The following is a 22,588-nucleotide window of genomic DNA, read 5'->3' on the forward strand; positions in this document are numbered from 1 at the left end:
GGAGCTCTGGAATTTGGCAACAATATTCCTAGGAAATTTCTTTTTGGGATCTATTTGGGGAGGCGATCTGTGGATTCTTTCAATTTCTATTTTGCCCTGTGGCTCTAAAATATCAGGGCAGTTCTCCTTAATAATTTCTTGAAAGATGATATCTATGCTCTTTTTTTGATCATGGCTTTCAGGTAGTCCAGCAATTTTTGAATTATCTCTCCTGGATCTATTTTCCAGGTCAGTGGTTTTTCCAATGTGATATTTCACATTGTCTTCCATTTTTTCATTCCTTTGGTTCTGTTTTATAATATCTTGATTTCTCATAAATTCACTAACTTCCTCTTGCTCCAATCTAATTTTTAAAGTAGTATTTTCTTCAGTGGTCTTTTGGACCTCTTTTCCCATTTGGCTAATTCTGCCTTTCAAGGCATTCTTCTCCTAATTGGCTTTTTGGAGCTCTTTTGCCATTTGAGTTAGTCTATTTTGTAAGGTGTTTTTTCCTTCAGCGTATTTTTCAGGATTTTTTTGGGTCTCCTTTAGCAAGTCATTGACTTGTTTTTCATTGTTTTCTCGCATCCTTCTCATTTCTCTTCCCAATTTTTCCTCTACTTCTCTAACTTGCTTTCCCAAATCCTTTTTGAGCTCTTTCGTGGCCTAGGACCAGTTCATGTATTTCTTGGAGGCTTTTGGTGTAGGCTCTTGCACTTTGTTGACTTCTTTAGGCTGTATGTTTTGCTCTTCTTTGTCACCAAAGAAAGATTCCAAAGTCTGAGCCTGAATCTGGGTGCATTTTTGCTGCCTGGCCATATTCCCAACCAACTAACTTGACCCTTGAGTTTTTCAGCAGGGTATGACTGCTTGTAGACTAAAGAATTCTATGTTCCATGTTTGGGGGGGAGATGCCAGCTCTGCCACACCAGTACTACTCCTTCCCCAAGAACCCCCAACCTGGACTGGGCTTAGATCTTCAGTAGGCTGTGCACTCCTGCTCTGATCCACCACTTAATTCCTCCCACCAGGTGGGCCTGGGGCTGGAAGCAACAAGAGCTGTAGCTGCCCCACCTCCGCTGCCCCCGGGGCTGGAAGCCGAACTGTGAACTCCTTCCTGTCCCGCAGCTTTTCCCACTAACCTTCCCTGCTGTCTTTGGTGTTTGTGGGTTGAGAAGTCTGGTAACTGCCACAGCTCCCTGATTCAGGGTGCTAGGGCCCGCTCCGCCCGTCTCCTGGTCTGGCTGGTCTGAGCCGCTCAGGCTGGGCTCTGCTCCACTCCGCTCCCAGCTCCCAGCTCCGTGTGGGATAGACCTCACCCAGAGACCATCCAGGCTGTCCTGGGCTGGAGCCCTGCTTCCCTCTTCTGTTTTGTGGGTTCTGAAGTTCTTGAATTGGTTCTGAGCCATTTTTATAGGTTTTTGGAGGGAATCAGTAGGGAGATCATGCTAGTCCCTGCTTTCCAGCCGCCATTTTGGCTCTGCCCCCTGGCACCATTAAATTTAATGTTTGAAGGCCTGGCCCTGACTGTAGTGATTGGACCTTAGAAAAGTCAGTGAAGCTCACTATGCCTCAATATCCTCACATATCAAACAGGATTAATAGCACTTGAGATAACAATGTCACTCTGGTGTTGTGAGATAAATTACTATCAGCCTCTAAAGTGCTAGCAAAAGGAGTATTGTTGTCAGTGTAAGGTAGGGGTCCTTGGATTCCAGGACCTAATCAAAGTCAAGGAATTTATAAACTATAGGACCAGTTTTTAAAAATGAGCCAAAGCAGATGATGACTTTGGCAATAGGAACTGGTTCCCTAAGTAAATCATAGATGAACAAAACTTATAGATGGGGCCTCAGAGCAACGTTTACAAGTCAGTTTCCTGAGACTGGAAAACATTCTTTAAAAATGAGCCGAGCTTCTGTCAGGATAATCAGAATACCCATGAAAATGAAGAATGGGAAGGTTTAAGAAGCCTTGCAAAGTTGGGAGAACTGAAGTGAAGTCACAAGCCACCATGACAACAAAAAAGCAAGTACTTTAGATGTGAAGCTGTGTGGCCAAGTGGTACTTGTCTATGGGAGTCTTCCCTACTGCCTACAAACATGGAAATGGCTCCCCAAAGCTGCGCAGAATCTCACTTTATGCTTCTGTCTCTGCTAACTAGAATCCCATATCACTTCTGCCTCTTGTGGCTAAACTGCTTGAGAAGGCCATATACAATAGGAAACTTCACCTCCTCTCCTCTCATTCTCTTCCTTTTTAAAAAAATAAATTAAATATATTTTGTTACATTTAAGTTCTGAACTGTCTCCTTTCCTCCTTCCCCATCCTGCATTACACCAGGCAAGATTCAATGTAGATTTATAAATATTTGTAAAACCCTACTATGCATACTTCTATTTATCAGTTCTTTCTCTGGAGGTGGATGACATCTTCCTTCATAGGTCCTTTGTAGTTGATTTGAGGATTTACTGTAATCAGAATTATTTATTTGTTCAAAATTTTTCTTCAAATAATACTGCTGTTACTGTATACAATGTTCTCTTGGTTCTGAACTCTTCACTCTTCATTATTTCATACAAGTCTTCCCAGGTTTTTCTAAAATCAACCTTGTTATCATTTCTTAGAGCACAGTAGTATTTCATCACCATCATATACCACAACTTGCTCAGCCATTCCCTGACTGACGAACATCCCTGAAATTTCCAGTTCTTTACTGCCACAAAGATGTCTGCTAGAAACATTTTAGAACATACAGGTTCTTTTCCTTTATCCCTGATCACCTTGGGAAACATATCTGATAGTGGTAATGCAGGGTCAATGGGGTTGTATACAGTTTTATAATTCTTTGGTATAACTCCAGATTGCTCTCCAAAATGGTTGGATCAGTTCACATTTTCTCTTTCCACATCCACTCCATCATTTGTCATTTACCCCTTCAATTGTTTTAGTCAATCTGGTATGTGTGAGATGATATATCAAAGTTGTTTTAATTTGCATTTCTCTAATCAATAATGATTTTGAGCATTTTCATATGACTATACAGTGTTTTAATTTCTTCATAAAAACTGCCAGTTTATGTCCTTTGACTACTTATCAATTGGGGAATGATTCATATTCTTATAAATTGAATAAAGTTCTCTACGTATTTGAGATATTCTTTTATCTGAGAAACTGTCTATAAAAATTTTCCAATTTTCTGCTTTCCTTCCAATCTTGGTTACATTGGTTTTATTTGTACAAAACTTTTTATCAACTTTAGGTAACCTAAATTACACAGTTTATCTCTTGCAATGCTATCTGTCTCTTGTTTATTCATATTTTTTCTGCTGTCCATGAGTGTGATAGGTAATGTGTTCCATGTTCTTCTAGTTTTCTTTTGATATCTCCCTTTATGTCTAGGTCATATATTCATTTTTACATGTCTGGCTTCTGACCTTATCATTCAATTGAAACCTCTCTCTCCAGAGTTAATGATGATCTTTTCTTTGTCATATCCACTGAGCTTTTTTTTTAGTCCTCAGTCTTCTTCGAGTTCTCTTCAGCCTTTGACACTGGTGACCACTCTCCTCCTTGACTATACTCTTTCTAGGTCTTCAGGACATCATTCTTTTCTAGTTTCCCTCCTACCCAGCCCACCACTCCCTATCTCCTTTCCTGAATCTCCATGCAGGTCACCCATTTTAACTTTGAGTGTCTCATGGTGTCCTCTCCTAGGACCTTTTAGCTTCTGCCTCTATATTACTTCACTCAGTCTCTTCAGCTCCTTGGGATTTCATTTTCATCTCTATACAGATGATCCTCAGATTTGTTCTTCCAGCCCTAACCTCTCTACTGACATCCAGCTTGGAATCTCAAGCTATTAGATATCTCAAATTCAATGTCCTGTAGACATGTTAAACTCGACATATCTGAAACTGAACTATTTATTTTTCCCTCCAAACCTTCCCCTACTTCAAGCTTCCCTATTACTATTAAGGGAACCACTATCCTCCTAGTTCCATAGGCTGGCAGCCTAGTGCCATCTTTGACTCTGCACTGTCTCTCACCCCCCATATCCAGAGGCCAAGGCCTGTTGATTTTACTTTTCAGTCTTTCAAATATTCCCCCTTTTCTCCTGTGATACTGATATAACCTTGGTGCTAGCCCTTACTTCTCATGTCTGGACTAGCCTGATCACCTTCTGTTGGTCTATCTGCCACAAGTTTCTCTCTAGTCCAATCCTTCCTTCATTAAGTCACTAAAGCGATTTTCATAAAGAGCAGGCCTAACCATATCACCTCCCTATTCAATAAACTCCAATGACTCCCTATCACCCTAGTATCAAATATAAAACCCCCTGTTATTCAAACCTCTTTATAACTTAGTCCACCCTCGTATTTTTCAAATTTTCTTTTACCTGACTCCTCCTTTCTTGTGTACTCTTTGATCTAATTATACTGGATTCCTTGCAATTCCCTAAACAAGACACTATATTTCTTGACTATAGGCATTTTCCCTCACTGTCTCGCATGCCTGGAACAGTCTTTCATCATGTTTTCTTCCTGACTCACCAGGATTCTTTTGAATCCTTGATAAAAGGATTTTATCTTCCTATATTCCATCTTCTACAGGAAGCTTTCTCCCATCCTTCTTAATTCTTGTACTTTCCCTCTATTAATTATTTCCTCTTTGTCCTATGTACAGGTTGTTTGTACATCATTCTTGTGTATTAGGCTGTAGCTCCTTGAAGGAAGAACCTGCCTCTTTTCTTTTCTTTGAGTCCCCCACAGAGTAGGTACATAGTAGGTACTAAGTAAATGCTTATAGACTAATTGACTGAAATATGTCAGAAGAGAGGGTCAATGTTTCTCCAGCCAGTGATGTTTCAGATCAAACAAAAGGCAGAAAGAGAGTTCTATCTCCTTTGTGAGTACTTCCAATATTGGAGAAGGGGCATTTGTTCCCTGGTTCCCATTGGGACAGTGACTTAAAAATAGAGTGAGAGGCAAGTAGGAGTGGTTGAGCCCTTCACTCAGCTACTTAGATTTTATCTCACAGCACCATGGAAGGTCACAGCTGAAGGACATCCGGGGTCATTTAGTTAAATGCTATCTCACCCCAAATCCCTTCTGAATAAACCCCAACAAGTGGTCAGACAACCTCTGTTTTAAGAGAAATCTGTTTTCTCCTGAGGAAATTGGACTTGGAAAGGGCTCTACTTGTGTAGCAACAATATGCTAGCAACTGCTGTAGGGGTATAAGGCCCACCAACATCCAGCACACAGAAAGCTTCCAACATGGGTTCTTCAATCTGCTTTACTAAGGAAAGTAACCTTAAGTGGTTAACGAACTCAGTTTAATCAAACATGCATATATGTATATCATTCACGTAGTTCAGAAGGAAAGGATCAGCCCCCTTTACTTCAAGGCAAATACAAACAGAAATTACAAAGTCTCTTTGATTGAGTCTTAGTAGGTGCTAAACCCCAGGCCCACACCCAATTACTACTAAGGGCAAAGCCCCAGGCCCAAACACCTAATTACTAGGTGCTAAGCTTATGTGGGTGTGAGGCCCTTGGGAGCCTAAGGGGAATCACGAAGACCAGATCCAGTAGTATGTGCTTAAGTTCTGGTTGCTCAGATGACATTTGATGATGTACAAAGACTGTATAAAAGGGGGGTGGGGCCAAGATGGCCGCATGAAAAGAGCATCTTACCTGAGCTCTCTCACAAGTTCTGTCAGATTCTGATAAAAAAGTGAATTTGAGCAGATCTGAGAGAGTTAGAAACTGCGAGCCATCTGAGTGGGGCTAATTTCCCAGCCAGGAGAGTCTGAAAGGCTGAAGGAATGAATCTGCAGGCTTTGAGAGCACTCAGCGTGCAGAGCTGCTACAGATTGCACCAAATCGGAAGCGGTCAGCAGGGAAACCCACGTGGGAGACAGGCTGGGAAAAAGCTGGGCACCTGAAACCAGCGGAGATCCCCAGGCCCCCCGACACAGGACGGCAGTATGTGGAAGTGATGAGAGGCAGCGCGATGCCACCGGCAGTGAAAAATCTACTACTGAGGCTTGCAACCCGAAGGTATGAAATGTGGATTCTTGAACTTCTGGGAGACATAATGGCCAGGTAAATGGCTCTAATCCCTCTTCTCCACACCCAGAGAATTCCTCTGAAAAAAAAAATACTGGAATAGAGGAGACAGAACTGGGGATTCAGTGGCCGAGTAGTGGGACTACCTGAGTCCCAGAGGGGCAGAGCCAACAGGGGTCAACACCAGGATCCCAGATGTACTCTTTCTCCCCCAGGGGAAGTGCCAGACATCACCTCAAACAACAAATAGCTGACACCATTGCTGAAGAGCAACAGTGCTGGAGAGCAACCCCAGGGAAAGATGAGATTTCAGGCAGCTAGACCCCCTCCACAACACCTCAGGAAACTGAAGACTATAATTCATGAATCCAACAACTACACTCACAATCCCCAGAATAAGAAAGCTGGGACAGAGAGCCCTGAGCCCCAAAAGCAGAAATTTATTGTAAAGCCAGGAGAAGGTTAACCAACATGAAGAACACACACACACATACACACACACACACACACACACACACACACACACAAAAACTAGGAACATTGATTCTTTTTATGGAGACAGACATGATCAAAATACCAATTTGGAAGAGGATAGCAATGACACTATACCCATATCTGATACCTCAAAAGGTAGTGTGAACTGGTCTCAAGCCCAAAAACCATTACAGGAAGTGGTAAAGGAGAATTTCAAAAACCAAATTAAGGAGGTAAAAGAAAAAATGGAAAAAAATGGAAAAAATGGAGAAAAATCCACTGATGAAATCAAGTCACTAAAGAACAAGATTAGTGAAATGGCTATGGAGACTCAGAATCTAAATAGAGAAAATGACACCCTGAGAGGTAAAATCAACCAATAGGAAAAGGAGACTCAAAATCAAAATGAAGACAGTAACTCATTAAAAATTAGAGTTGAGCAAGGGGAAGCTAATGACTCAATGAGGCATCAAGAAGTAGTAAAACAAAATGTAAAGAATGAAAATATAAAAAAACAAACAAACGTGAAATACCTGATTGGGAAAACAACTGACCTGGAAAATAGATCCAGGACAGACAATTTAAGAGTTATTGGGCTACCAGAAATCCACGATGAAAAAAAGAGCCTTGACAGTATCTTTGAAGAAATTATCAAAGATAACTGCCCAGAGATCCTAGAACCAGAGGGCAGAATACTCATTGAAAGAATTCACCCCCTGAAAGATATCCCAAACTGAAAGCACCAAGAAATATTTTAGCCAAATTTGGGAATTACAAAGTCAAGGAGAAAATACTGCAAGCAACCAAAAGGAAACAATTCAAATATCGTGGAACTACAGTCAGGATCATGCAGGATCTTTCAGACTCCACGTTAAAAGACAGGAGAAATTGGAATATGATATTCCAAAGGGCAAAGCAGCTGGGACTACAACCAAGGATCAATTACCCAGTAAAATTAAGCTCAATTTTTCAGGGAAGGAGATGGACATTCAATGAAATAAGGGAATTCCAGATCTTCCTAATGAAAAGGCCAGAACTCCATGGAAAATTTGATCTTCAAATACAAAACTCAAGAGAGACATAAAAAGATAAACAGGGGAAAAACCCCGCAAAAAAAACTTATTAATCAATAAGGGCAAATTATTTGCATCTTTATATAGAATTATATCATCTTATGTAGGTTTTATACGTATACATATATATGTCAAACAGCTTTTATGACAATTAAAAGGGATACACATAAACTGTGAATGTCTATATAAAATAACTGATGTAAGGATAAAAAACATAATTAAGAGATGTAAAGGGAGGGCTTTGAGAGAAGAGGTAAGGAGGTACTAGAAAGGGTAAATTACACCAAATGAAAATGTACAAAAACACATTTTAGTAAAGGGAAAGAAGGGAGGGAGAAGAGAAGCATTTGATTGTTACTGTCCTCTGATCTGGTTCAAGAAGGGAATAACATACCCTGATAAGTATAGAAATCTAACTTGTCCTACAGGAAGTAGGCGGGGAAAGGGGGAAAAAGGGAGGGGGGTGGTCAGCAGGGAGGGGAGAAGTAGCAAGTGGGAAATGGTATGACAAGGGAGGGGAATAAAGAAGGAGGGTAAACTGAGGAAGGTGGCAGTCAAAAGCAAAACTTTGTTGAGGAGCAGAAGGGGAAAGGGAGAAAGAAAAGCATAAACAGGGGGAAATAGGATGGAGGAAAAGACACAGATAGAAATCATAACTGTGAATGTGAATGAGAAGAACTCTCCCATAAAATGGAAGCAGATAGCAGAATGGATTAAAAACCATAATCCTACAATAGGCTGTTTACAAGAAACACATTTGAAATAGGGGGATACACACAGGGTAAAGGTAAAAGGTTGGAGTAAAATATATTGCGCCTCAGCTAAAGTAAAAAAAGCAGGTGTAGCCATCCTAATCTCAGACAAAGAAAAAGCAAAGATAGATTTAATTAAAAGAGATAAGGAAGGTCAATAAATCCTGTTAAAAGGCAACATAAACAATGAAGCAATATCATTGTTTAACATTTATGCACCAAGTGGTAGGGTATGCAGATTCTTAGAGAAGAGGTTAAGGGATTTACAGGAAGAAATAAAGAGCAAAACTATATTATTGGGAGACCTCAACCTTCCCCTCTCTGAACTTGATAAATCTAACCTCAAAATAAATAAGAAAGAAGTTAAGGAAGTGAACAGAATTTTAGAAAAGACAGAAATGATAGAACTGTGGAGAAAAATAAAATGGGGATAAAAAGGAATATATTCTCTTCTCAGTGATACATGGCTCAGACTCAAAAATTGACTATGTACTAGGGCATAAAAACCTCAAAATCCAGTGCATAAAGACAGAAGTAGTTAAAACATACTGTTCAGATCCTGATTCAATAAAAAATATTTGTAACAAAGAACCATGGAAAAATAAGCTAAAAATTAATTGGAAACTAAATAATCTAATTCGGAAGAATGAATGGGCCAAAGAACTAATCAGAGAAACAATTAATAACTTCATTCAAGAGAATGACAATAATGAGACAACATACCAAACTTATGGGATGCAGCAAAAGCAGTTCTTAGGGGAATTTGTATGTCTCTTAATGCTTACATGAATAAAACAGGGAAAAAGGAGATCAATGATTTGGGCGTACAACTGAAAAAGCTAGAAAAAGAACAAATTGAAAATCCCCAAATAAATACCAAATTATAAATACTGAAAATCAAAGGAGAGATTAATAAAATTGAAACCAAGAAACCTATTGAATTAATAAATAAAACAAAGAGCTGGTTATATGAAAAAAATAATAAAATTGATAAACCTTTGGTCAATTTGATTAAAATGAAAGAAAGAAAATCAAATATCCAGTATCAAAAATGAAAAGGGTGAGTTTACCTCTAATGAAGAGGAAATCAAAACAATAATTAGCAATTATTTTGCTCAATTGTACACCCATGAATTTGACAACCTTAGAGATATGGATGAATATCTACAAAAACATGAATTGCCCAGGTTAACAGAAAAGGAAGTAAAATTTCTAAATAACCACAACTCAGAAAAAGAAATTGAGCAAGCCATCAATGAACTCCCTAGAAAAAATCTCCAGGGCCAGATGGTTTTACATGTGAATTCTATAAAACATTTAAAGAACAACTAATTCCTATACTTTGCAGACTATTTGGGAAAATAGGTGAAGAAGGAGTCCAACCAAATTCGTTTCATGACACAAATATGGTAGTAATACCCAAAACAGGTAGAGTCAAAACAGAGAATAAAAAATTATAAACCAATTTACCTAATGAACATTGATGCAAAAATTTTAAATAAAATTTTAGTAAAAAGATTGCAGCAACTTATCACCAGAATAATATACTATGAGCAGGTAGGATTTATTCCAGCCATGCAAGGCTGGTTCAACATTAGGAAAACAATTAGCATAATTGACCATATCAACAACAAAACTAGAAGAAACCATATAATCATCTCAATAGAGGCAGAAAAACCCTTTGACAAAATACAACACCCAATTCCTATTAAAAACACTAGAAAGCATAGGAATAAATGAAGCTTTCCTTAAAATTATATATAGCATCTAACTAAAACCATCAATAAGCATTATTTGTAATGGGGATAAGCTAGATACATTCACAATAAGATCAGGGGTGAAACAAGGATGTCCATTATCACCCCTATTGTTCAATTTGGTACTAGAAACATTAGCTGTAGCAATAAGAGAAGAAAAAGAAATTGAAGGAATTAGAATAGGCAAAGAAGAAGCTAAATTATCACTTTTTGCAGATGATATGATTATTTACTTACAGAATCCTAGAGAATCAAGTAAAAAACTACTGGAAATAATAAACAACTTTAGCAAAGTTGCAGGATATAAAATAAACCCACATAATTCTCAGCATTACTATACATTACTAACAAAGCCCAACAGCAAGAGATAGAAAGAGAAATTCCATTCAAACTTACTGTAGACACTATAACATATTTGGGAGTTTATCTGCCAAGACAAACCTAGTGCCTATATGAACATAACTATGAAACAATTTCCACACGAATAAAGTCAGATCTAAATAAATGGAAAAATATCAGTTGTTCATGGTTAGGCTGAGCTAATATTATAAAAATGACAATTTTACCTAAATTAATCTATCTCTTCAGTGCCATGCAAATTGAACTACCAAAAAATTATTTTACAGAGCTGCATAAAATAATAACAAAATTCATCTGGAAGAAGAAGAGGTTTAGAATATCTAGGGTATTAATGAAAAGAAATGCTAGAGAAGGTGGCCTAGTCATACCAGATATTAAACTGTATTATAGAGCAGCAGTCATCAAAATTACCTGGTACTGGCTAAGAAACAGAGTTGTGGATCAGTGGAATAGGATAGGTGCACAGGATGGACAAGTCAACGACTATAGCAATCTACTCTTTGATAAACCCAAAGAGTCCAGCTTCTGGGCTAAGAATTCACTATTTCACAAAGACTGCTGGGAAAATTTGAAAATGGTAGGGCAGAAACTGGGATTAGACCAATATCTTACACCATAAACCAAAATAAAGTCAAAATGGGTTCATGATTTAGGAATAAAGGCTGAAACTATAAGCAATTTGGGAGAGCAAGGAATAGTTTCCCTATCAGATTTATGGAAAAGAAAAGAATTCATGACACAACAAGAGATACAGAGCATTACAAAATGCAAAATGGATAATTTTGATTATGTTGAATTGAAATGTGTTTTGTACAAAAAAAGCCAATGCATCAAAGATTAGGAGGGAAGCATAAAATTGGGAGAAAATCTTTACAACTAGTGTCACTGATAAAGTCCTCATTTCCAAAATATACAAGGAACTGAACCAAATATATAGGAGTACAAGTCATTTTCCATTTGAGAAATGGTCAGAGGATCTGAACAGGGAGTTTTCAGAGGAAGAAATTAAAAATATCTATAGTCATATGAAAAAATGCTCAAAATCACGACTGATTATAGAAATGGAAATCAAAACAACTCTTAGATACCATATCTCTCCTGTCAGATTGGGTAAAATAACAAAAGAAGAAAACGATAAATGCTGGAGAGGATGTGGGAAAATTGGAATATTGTTACATTGCTGGTGGAGTTGTGAACTGATCCAGCCATTTTGGAGAGCAATTTGGAACTATGCCCAAAGAGCTATAAAAATGTTCATACCCTTTGACCCAGCAATACCACTTCTAGGGTTGTATCCCAAAGAGATCACACAAGTGGGAAAAGGACCCATCTGTACAAAAATATTTATAGTGGATCTTTATGTAGTAGCTAAGAATTGGAAATCAAAGGAATGCCTATCAATTGGGGAATGGCTGAACAAGATGTGGTATATGAAGGTAATTGAATACTACTGTGCTATAAGAAATGGGGATGATATTGACTTCATAACAACCTGGAAATACCTACATGACACAATGCTGAGTGAGCAGAGCAGAGCCAGGAGAACATTATACACAACCACAGATATATGGATTCTGTGAGGAGTAACCCTGACAGACTTTGCTTATCTCAGCAACACAAGGTACAAAGACAACTCCAAAGGACTCATGATGGAGAATACTATCTACATCCAGAGAAAGAACTATGAAGTATGAATGCAGATTGAGGCACACTTCATGCCTGCCTTTTTCTCCCCCTTTTTTCCCTCTCTTTTGTGTTTTTTTGGGGTTGTGTTTTTATTTTTGCTTCTGTTTCTTCTTTCTCATGATTCATTCCATTGGACATAATTCTTCTCCACAACTTGACTAGTGTGTAAATTAGTTCAATGGAAAGTTATACATGGACGTTATATGGGATTTCATGCCATCTTGGGGAGGGAGGGAAGAATATCTGGAACTCACAGTTATGTAGAACCGTGTGTCATAAACTAAAAATAAAAAAAAAAAACATCAAAAAAAGACTGTATAAGAGGAGAGAACAGAGGTATTTGCTTGGGGCTCTCACTCTTGGAGAGTGTTGACATGGAGTCTCTGGGCAGCTGTAGAATAACTGGGAAGCATTCAACTACTATCTCAGTATCCCAAAACACAATGCTTTACTTTTACTCTGCCATTCAGCAGCAATTCAGCTAGCATTGCTGTGGCAGCAAAAGACCAACATAAGGCCAATAACAAGAATGCTGCCAGCAGAGGTTCTTTTGATCTGCTTTACTAAGGAAAGCATTGTGAAGGGGTTAACAATGTTATTTCAGTCCAACATATAAATATCATTCATGTTGTTCAGGGGAAAAAGCCAGCACCCTGAACTTCAGAGTAAATACAAACAAATTACAAACATACAATATAAACAGACCAAATATAATTCATAGTTACCAAGAAAGCATCAACATCTGGGTTGACAAGCCAGGAGGTTCTTGGAGTGGCTGCCCAGAGTCCCGCCAACACTCCTCCAGGAGTGAGAGCCTCAAGCAAATAGCTCTGTTATCTCTTTTTATACAGTCTTTGGACATCATCAAATGTCATCTGAGCAACCAGAACTTAAGCACATACTATTGGATCTGGTCTTAGCAACTCCCCTTAGGACCCTGGGGGCTTCAAGCCCACATCTGCTTAGCACCTAGTAATTAGGGCTTTGGGCCTGGGGCTTTGTATCTAGTAAAACTCAATCAAAGGCACTTAATTAATCTGCCATTCTAAAACAGTATTAAAGTCTCACCTTACTTACTGATGCACAAGTGCCCCTCAATTATATCCAGCTTGGAGCCCTGAGGGCTCTGACCTCACCCCGGCTGGGTGTGTGAAAGTTCCCCGTCTTCAGTATGAAGTCATATACAAGTCAATGGTTCCTGATTGTTGTAATGCTGAGAAATAGCTGAGAAATATTCCAAGACAGAGACAGCAAAAAGGTTTCCCACCCATTTGAACAAAAGGGAGACTTGACAGTCTTAGCATCCCAGAAGGGAAGAACAGGGAAAAGTCTGATTGTCTTAACTTGTCAGATATTTCCCCCCTTTAATATTTACAAAATAGGCATCTATTCAATTTCTAACAATTACAATTCTCTCCAGAGTGTTCTCTCCAATATAACACAGATAAATCAATTTTCCAATTAGTCCTTGATACATGTAAAGTTGACAGTCCTTTTCACTTCTATATTTTTCTTTTTGTAGCTACACATCCCAATTGTCTCAATGGATCACATAGTATGTTATTTAGTGCCCTTACTAGACTAGCCACTCATTATGGGATATTCTCTGAATTGTCTCTCTTCAAATTTGTCTCTGAGACTTTTTGAGTAGTATGTTCATGGGTAAGAGCATGATGGGAGCATTGGTTCCCTTATTTTGGATTCCATTCTTTTTAGCCTCTGAGGTCCAGCACACTGTTTTCTCATCATGACCTTGCCAATCTCTCCCTCACCCAGATGTTGCTTTTTTCTTTCAGAAGCACCACTCTCTAGCTACCCTCTCCTGGATTTTTACTTCGGTAAAGAGTTAAATACTTGTCAATCAATTCTGTGTCAAGTAGGCATGACAGTTGCCATGTAATGTGAACATCTGGCTGAAAAAAAAGGCTACCTTAGCTAATGTAATGCCGAATAGGGATGCAAAATCTGACCTAAACTCATGTCGATGGGATTCAAAATTTCCAGAATGAGAGTGGGCATCTCTGCAAAAGTCATATCCCAAGGCAAGAGTTGGCACCACAATTTTGAGTAACTCATCACAGTAACTGATGCAATAGTTGTCATCTAGACTCTGTTGCCTAAGGGAAACATAAGGGGCCCAGCTCAGCAGCCCTGGGAAATCTTCTCATCCTCCCAGGGAGGTTCAATGTATCCTTCGTCAAATGTCTGACTCTACTTTGACATTATATGTGAACATATGATATCTTGAAACATCATCACTGTGGTGAGGGTACATTCAGACTACTTGACCACCCCTTATCCCTCCCACAATCTTTCTATATGTAAGGTCCACCTTGCCTCCATGAAGGTGCTCAGATTCAATCTACTGAACTAGATTGAATCTGGCCCACTTGTGAAAACAAGCCTCACAATTAAGACTACTCATTATGGTGAATCTTTAATAAACTTTGTCTTTTGGAGGGTGGAGCCAAGATGGTGGCTGGAAAGAAGGGACTTGCTTAAGCTCTCCCCCAAATCTCTCCAAACTCCTGTAAAAATGGCCATGAACAAATTCTAGAACTTCTTAACCCATGAAATAGCAGAGGGAAACAGGTCTCCAGCCCAGGAGAGCCTGGATGGTGGCTGGGAAGGGTATATCTCACAGTTCTGGGAGCAGAGCACAGCCCAGAATTGGCTGCAACAGACCAGAGCAGACCTGGAGTCAGCCAGCCAGAAGAGGCCTTGGGGCCATGAATCAGTGAGCTGTGTCAGTTACCAGACTTCTCAACCCACAAACGCCAAAGAGCAGGTTAGAGGGAAACTGTGGAATGGAGTTCAGAACAGTCTGATCATCATTCCTGGGGGGTGGCAGAGGTAGTGCAGTAGTGGTGGTGGCAGCAACAGGAAACTCCTGAGGTTGCTTCAACAGCCACATCATCAGCTGCTTCCCGAGTCTGTGACTCACATGGTGGGAGGAATCTAGCAGCAGATCATAGCGGGAGTGCAAGGACCGCTTTGGAGGCATAAAGGCAGGTTCTCTTGCTGTGCCCTGCTTGGATTTGTGTTGAGGTCCTGGTTGGCAGTTCTTAGAGAAGGAGGAGTGCTGTGGTGACAGAGCCTGGGGTGACAGTGGAGTAGAAGTAGCTCTGAAAACAGCAGTGCTTGGACCCTAAAGCTTGGAACAAAGTAGTCTGTACTCTACAAGCAGTCATATCCTGACAAAAAAGCTCAAGGGTCGAGATGGGAACATGAACAGGCAGTGAAAATGGAATCAGACTCAAACAAAGACTCAAACTCAAATTCTAGATTCCATTTTTAGTGACAAAGAAGATCTAGACATACAGCCAGAAGAAGAAAATAAAGTCAAAGAGCCTACATCAAAAGCCACCAAGAAAAATATGAATTGCTCTCGGGCCATGGAAGAGCTCAAAAAGGATTCGGAAAAGCAAGTAAGAGAAGTAGAGGAAAAACTGAGAAGAGAAATGAGAGTGATGAAAGAAAATCATGAAAAACAAGTCGATGACTTGCTGAAGGAGACCCCAAAAATACTGAAGAAAATAACACGTTAAAGAACGGCCTAACTCAAATGGCTAAAGAGCTCCAAAAAGCCAATGAGGAGAAGCATGCCTTGAAAGGCAGAATTAGTCAAATGGAAAAGGAGATCCAAAAGACCACTGAAGAAAATACTACCTTAAAAATTAGATTGGAGCAAGTGGAAGCTAGTGACTTGATGAGAAATCAAGATATTATAAAACAGAACCAAAGGAATGAAAAAGTGGAAGACAATGTGAAATATCTCATTGGAAAAACCACTGACATGGAAAATAGATCCAGGAGAGATAATTTAAAAATTATTGGACTACCTGAAAGCCATGATCAAAAAAAGAGCTTAGATATCATCTTTCAAGAAATTGTCAAGAAGAACTGCCCTGATATTCTAGAACCGTGTAATAAAATAGAAGTTGAAGGAACACACTGATCACCTCCTGAAAAGGATCTCCAGAAGGAAGCTCCTAGGAATATTGTTGCCAAATTCCAGAGTTTCCAGGTCAGGGAGAAAATAATGCAGGCAGCCAGAAAGAAACAATTTGAATATTGCAGAAACACCATCAGAATAACACGAGATATAGCAGCTTCTAAATTAAGGGATTGAAGGGCTTGGAGTATGATATCCTGGGGGTCAAAGGAGCTAGGATGAAAAACAAGAATCACTTACCCAGCAAAACTGAGTATCATGCTGCAAGGCAAAATATGGATTTTCAATAAAATAGAGGACTTTCAAGCATTATTGAAAAAGAAAAGACCGGAGCTGGAGAGAAAATTTGACTTTCAAATACAAGAATTGAGAGAAGCATGAAAAAGTAAACAAGAAAGAGAAATCATAAGGGAATTACTGAAGTTGAACTCTTTTGGGTACATTCCTACATGGAAAGATGATGTGTGTTCATGAGACCTTTCTCATTACTAGGGGAGTTGAAGGGAATATAGACAGAGGGCACAGGATGAGTGGAATATGAATGGATGATATCTTAAAAAATGAAATAAATTTTAGGGGTGAGGGAGGCATATATTGAAAGAAGGAGAAAGAGAGATATAGAATGGGGTAAATTATCTCACATAAAAGTGGAAAGAAAAAGCAGTTCTGATGGAAGGGAAGAGGGGGCAGGTGAGGGGGAATGAGTGAATGTTACTCTTATTGGATTCAACTTGATGAGGGAAAAACATACACACTCAATTGGGTATCTTCCTCCACAGGAAAGTAAAGGGAAAGGGATAAAAAAGGGGGGATGATAGAAGGGAGGGCAGATAGGGGGAGGAGGTAATCAAAATCAAACACTTTTGAAAAGGGACAGGGTCAAGGGAGAAAATTTAATAAAGGGGGACAGGATAGGATGGAAGGAAATATAGTTAGACTTTCACAACATGAGCATTGTGGAAGTGTTTTGTGTAATGAATCATGTGTGATCTATGTTGAATTGCTTGCCTTCCTAGGGAGGGTTGGTGGGAAGGGAAGAGAATTTGGAACTCAAAGTTTTAAAAGCAGGTGCTTAAAAAAATGTTGTGTTTTGCATACACCTGGGAAACAAGATATATGTGGAATGGGACATAGAAATCTATCCTGCCCTACAAGAAAGTAAGGGGAAAGAGGATGTGGGGGGAGTGTGGTGAAGGGAGGGCTGACTGGGGAATGAGGCAATCAGAATATATGCCATCTTGAAATGGGGAGGGAGGGTAGAAATGGGGAGAAAATTTGTAACTCAGAGTCTTGTGCAAATCAATGTTGAAAACTAAAATATTAAATAAAAATGATTAAAAATGAAAAAAAAAATAAACTTTATCTTTTTCCTTGGCCTGGAAGGCTTCAGTCAAATTCATTTGTCAGGACCCTGGAACCACCAAAAACCTAGGATGCCCTACCCTCATCCTTTTGTTTCCCTGAGACCAGGAATATTGCTAATCTCAAGTTCTTCTCTAGTCAAGACTGGAAGGTATTTAAGCATCTCCCTGTCCCTATCCCCTTCTCACCCTCTGAGCACTTTGGAGGTCCTTTTTGGGCCTGATCTCAGGTCCCAGTAAGTCAGAAAGCTAGAAGGCTCTTTTGTACTCAGCCTGACCCTCTCAGGTTCTTCGTCCAGTGGTTATGTTTGAGGCCATGGACCTGGACACAGTTTCTGAAGCATAGAGGGTAAGGTCAGATGCCTTATCCAGAAATGCATGCCTGATTTCTTAATTCTCTCAGAGCTAGAGAATTGGCAAAACCTCAGGTAATTTTTGTGCATGTTTTTTTTCTGTTTTGTTTTGTTCCTTTTTGAGGCTTACTCCCAGATCCTCTTTGTGGAGGGAGAGACTTCCAGCCCCCCAAGCTCATAATGGGTCAATCCTCTTCAATCCCCAAAAACTCACCTTTGGGTTGTCTTTTACAAAATTAGAAAAAAAAATAATTTCTCTAAAGAACTTAAAAAGAAAAAAATGGTGTTCTTTTGCGACACTGTTTGGTCTCAGTATCACCTAGAGTACCAGAAAGCATGTTCCATTTTAAGGACTTTACATTATAATATTCTCTTGCAGTTAGAGTTGTGCTGCTGAAAAGGAAAATGGAGAGAACTTTCCTGCATAATACCCTTCATCTCTTGGAACCTCGTTCTCAGAAGAGATTGTAAAATGCTCATAGCTATAGCCACGCCCCCCACAAAGGGGCAATGGGGGTCAATAGGACATTTTGATTGACCCCCTTCTTGTGGACTCCAGGGCTTTGACCCCAGCCCTTCCTGCTCCCCAAACTCCCCTAAGCACACTTGATTTCTGTGCTTCCCCTTCCTTGGCCACCCCCTCTTTCCCTTGATTTTCCTTTCCTTTTCCTCTAGCTCAACCCCTCTCCCCCCTCATTTCCTGCCTCCTTCACAGTCCAAGTCTCTTACACTGCATCTCCTCCCATGGCCTCTTCCCCCTTGGTGAGCCCTGCTCAGGTCCCAGCCAAGGGTCTTGTTGAGGTGTCTCCCTCTGTGTCCCCTTCCCCCAAAGGGACCCCTTCTCAGGTTCTGGCTTTGGGGCCTGCCCCTACTTCAGGCCTGCAGTATCTACCATAATGGGCCTTACCCCTGAGGCAACCCCTACTCTGGTTCCAGCCTTGGGCCCTGCCCTGATGGTAATATCTTTTCCCCTGGCTTCTCTCTCTGTGGTGGTACCCTCTCAGGACTTGAGGTCTGCCCCCATGGAAGTCTCTGGGGTACCTCTCCCTCTGACCCCTTCACCTCCTCAGATACCAGCTGGTCTTACTTGCCAGCCAGATCCTCCATCCTTGAAGTGTAATAAAGATAAGCCATATCTCTCTCTCCAATCTCCTGTCCTCACAGCATCCTCAAGGCATTTTCCCCTGAGGGAAGTGCCTGCCTCACTCAGTGGGAGAATTAGAGTCCATGTTCCCTTCTCCATTTCAGATCTCATTCAAGTTAAAGAGAAACTGGGGAGATATTCAGAAGATCCCACTAACTTTACTGAGGACTTTAAGGACACAACCCTACAATTTGAGCTTTCTTGAGGTGATATGCATATCCACTTCTCTACCTGTTGTACCACTGAGGAGAAGAGGAGAATCTGGGAACAAGCCCCAAAATGTGGGGATCATTTGGCTAGCAGTGACCCCACAACATACCCCCCAGGAACAGCTGCTATTCCCAATAGTGACCCAGAATGGAGTTATCAAAAGAATGAGGATAGAGGAAGGAGAGATCATATGGTAATTTGCCTGTTAGAAGGCCTAAGAACTGCATTGCAAAAGCAAAAACATTTTCAAAAGATTAGGGAAATTACTCAGGGAGAAAAGAAAAACCCTGCCCTTTTCCAAGACCTGCTAGTAGAAGCTTTCAAGAAGTATACAAATTTGTATCCTGATTTTATAGAAGGTATGGAAATACTTAGCATGTATTTCATCAATCAGTCTGCCCCAGATATTGTGAGGAAACTGCAGAAATTGGCAATGGGACCCCAAACACCTCAGGCCCAATTACTGGAGATGGCCTTTGGAGTCTTTAACAACAGAGACCTGGTTGCAGCAGAGGAAATAGAACACAGGGAAAGAGCTAGAGACATTGAACATGATCAATTCTTGGCTGCTGCCATGGCTAGGAAAAGACCCAAGGAGCACCTTCCAGGGGTCCCACTTGGAGGAATCCCGGAGGCTTGGGAAGCAGGGAAACCTGCTTTCAATGGCACAAGGAGGATCACTGGTACAAGGAGTGCCCCTCTAGGGTGCTCCCCCAGAGGAAGCCCTTGGGAATGACTTCTCCAGGACCATGCCTGTGTTACCAGGAGGGACATTGGAGGAAGGATTGTCCCCGAGATTGGAAAAAGTGGTAGAGCTGCCTCCCGGTACCCTGTCTTCTAGTCTTCTCAAGACTCACAAAGAGGGGAAAGCCTGGGACTTGACAGTGCTCCCACTTTCTCTGCCTTTCTCACTGAGCCCCAGGCAAAATCAAGGCTGAAGATAAGGTTACCCACTTTATCATGGCTATGTTCTCTTGTTTTAACCAATTACTCTGGTCCTATCCACCCCTAGACCCATTGGGTCTTAGGCATGGAAGAGGAAATTAAGGGATGTCTCCATACATACCCTCTCCCCAGCCTACTTGAGGATCTGTTGTTTGAACATTCTTTCCTAATGCTCTCCTCTGGCCCTGCCCCCTTTTTGGGAAGGGACCTGATTGTGAAATTGGGGAGCTAATGTTCTCTGGTTAAACCTTCCAGCTCCCTTTTCCCTCTGTTTACCAGACCTCCCTATGTTCCCTCAGAGGTGTGGGAGAGGGTTGAGCCAATTGTTTGGGATCAGGGAATTCCTGGGCAAGCTACTTCTGCCACCCCAGCCATAGTTCCCCTCCAAGATCCTAAAGTGTTCCTCCATTGCAGTCAGTATCCAATTAAGCTCAAGGCCTGTGAGGGACTTCCACCAGCAATTGCTACTCAAGGCCCTGTCTCACTCCCTCTAGAGTGGAGCCCCAACCAGGCTAGAGCTTTTGAGACTTTGAAAACTAAATTGACCACCACTCCACCATCAGATTTACCTAATCTAGAAAAATTTTTCACTCTGCATGCTGATGAAAGGAAAGGACAGGCTTTGGGAGTGCTAACCCAGTCCTTAGGACTTGACCCCAAGCCAGTTGCTTATTTTTCAAAATAATCAGAGTCCATGGTTGCTACAGCCACTCTAATTGAGGAAGTTTCTAAACCTCTAGCTGGGCCAGCCCCTGGAAGTTCTGACTCCCCACAGAGTTCAGAGCATCCTAGAAGCAGAGAGCCACCAGTGCCTGACTAGTCACAGGCTCAACAAATATCAAACCTTGTTCTTAGATACCCCTGACCTAATTCTTTGGGTGTGCCACAGACTCCTGAATCCTGAAGCAGTGTGGTACACAGAACAAGTGGTTAGGGGAGCTAAGTATGAAATAGTCAACTTTAATCCCCTCCAAGGAAATTGTCTTTTATTCCAGGGAAATTGTCCTTTCTCTATACTCTTTTTGTGCCTGTTCGCTTCCTGTGTGCTTAACCTCTTTGTTAGGTTTGTCTCCTCCAGGCTCCAAGCCATCAACTTCCAGATGACTACTCAGACTATGCACCTCTTGAACTGGACCCACCGAGGCAGGGACAGCTCTATACCCATTGCCAACAGGAAGCAGTTTCAGAAGCTGAGACCTTCATCCCTGAATGTGAAAGAATTTGGGTCCCTTTTGTTTGAGAGGGGAATGAAGAGGGTACCATCGCTGTGAACCTCCTTGAACCTGATGGAGTCCAGTCTGTGGGAAGCCCCTTGAACTTTCCTTGAATATTCCCACTTGATTTGGCCTTTGCCTGAGGCCATTAGCCTTTCATTATCTAGGCCAAAATCTCTACTTAGCCTAGCCTTCTATTTTCCAGCTACTTCCCACCCTTGATTCCATCAAAATGCCATTCTCCTGTTTCCTGGAGTCTTGACCTGTAGACACACCAGCCCCATCAAGATCCTCCTTAGATTCCTCCCCAAGACCCTCCCTAAACCCTTCCTCTAGTCGCCCCACACTACTTTACCACCCCTCAATCCATCCCACAATCTTTCTGTATATAAGCCCCAATATGTCTCCATGAAGGCCTCAGATCCAATCTAGCTCAGTACATTGAATCTGGCCTGCCTGTGAAAACAAGTGTCACAAAGGGTGAGATTTCTTAAGACAATCCAATATGGTGAATCTTTAATAAACTTTGTTATTTTCTTTGGCTGTGAGAAGGATTGAGTTGAATTCATTTGGCAAAACTCAGTGTACCAGTATCTTGGGGTCTCAAGCACCCCTAAAAACCTATGGTTACCTACCTCATCATTTTTCTTTAACCTTATCAACTGGGCCATATCTCATTACTTTTGAAGGCATGGTCCATAAAGGTGGAATCTGGGCTATATTTTCCTTATTCTTTGTGACACAGTCTGGCTGTATCTTATACATACAACAATCCTTTCACAATTTTGTAACCTCATTGACATTTGAGTCCTACTGAGACCCAATGGATTCAATGGGGAAGATGTGAAACTATGACAGTTCTACATTTCTGTTGGTAAATCTTCCTTAGAGGATCAGTTTTGTTTATTGATGGGTTTCCTTTACTTCTTGCTACTTTTGTAGAAATCCATGCAAGTCACTGGATATCTATCCAGGCTACCGTTCATACCATCACTAGATCACCCTTGTTTCTAGTCAAGAATCTCTCTCCCTCTCTCTCTCTCTCACTTTGTGTGTGTGTGTGTGTGTGTGTGTGTGTGTGTGTGTGTGTGTTTGTATCTGTGTACATGTTTTCCTATGCTTATATTTCATGGATACCAGTGAGTACTATATTACAGTCCACCATCTCTCCTTTTTTATTTTTCATGGCTGCAATTGCCTTCTTAATTTAATTTATTTAATATATTTAGTTTTCAGCATTAATTTTCACAA

Source organism: Trichosurus vulpecula, chromosome 5 (assembly GCF_011100635.1).
Source record: "Trichosurus vulpecula isolate mTriVul1 chromosome 5, mTriVul1.pri, whole genome shotgun sequence".
Lineage (NCBI taxonomy): Eukaryota > Metazoa > Chordata > Mammalia > Diprotodontia > Phalangeridae > Trichosurus > Trichosurus vulpecula.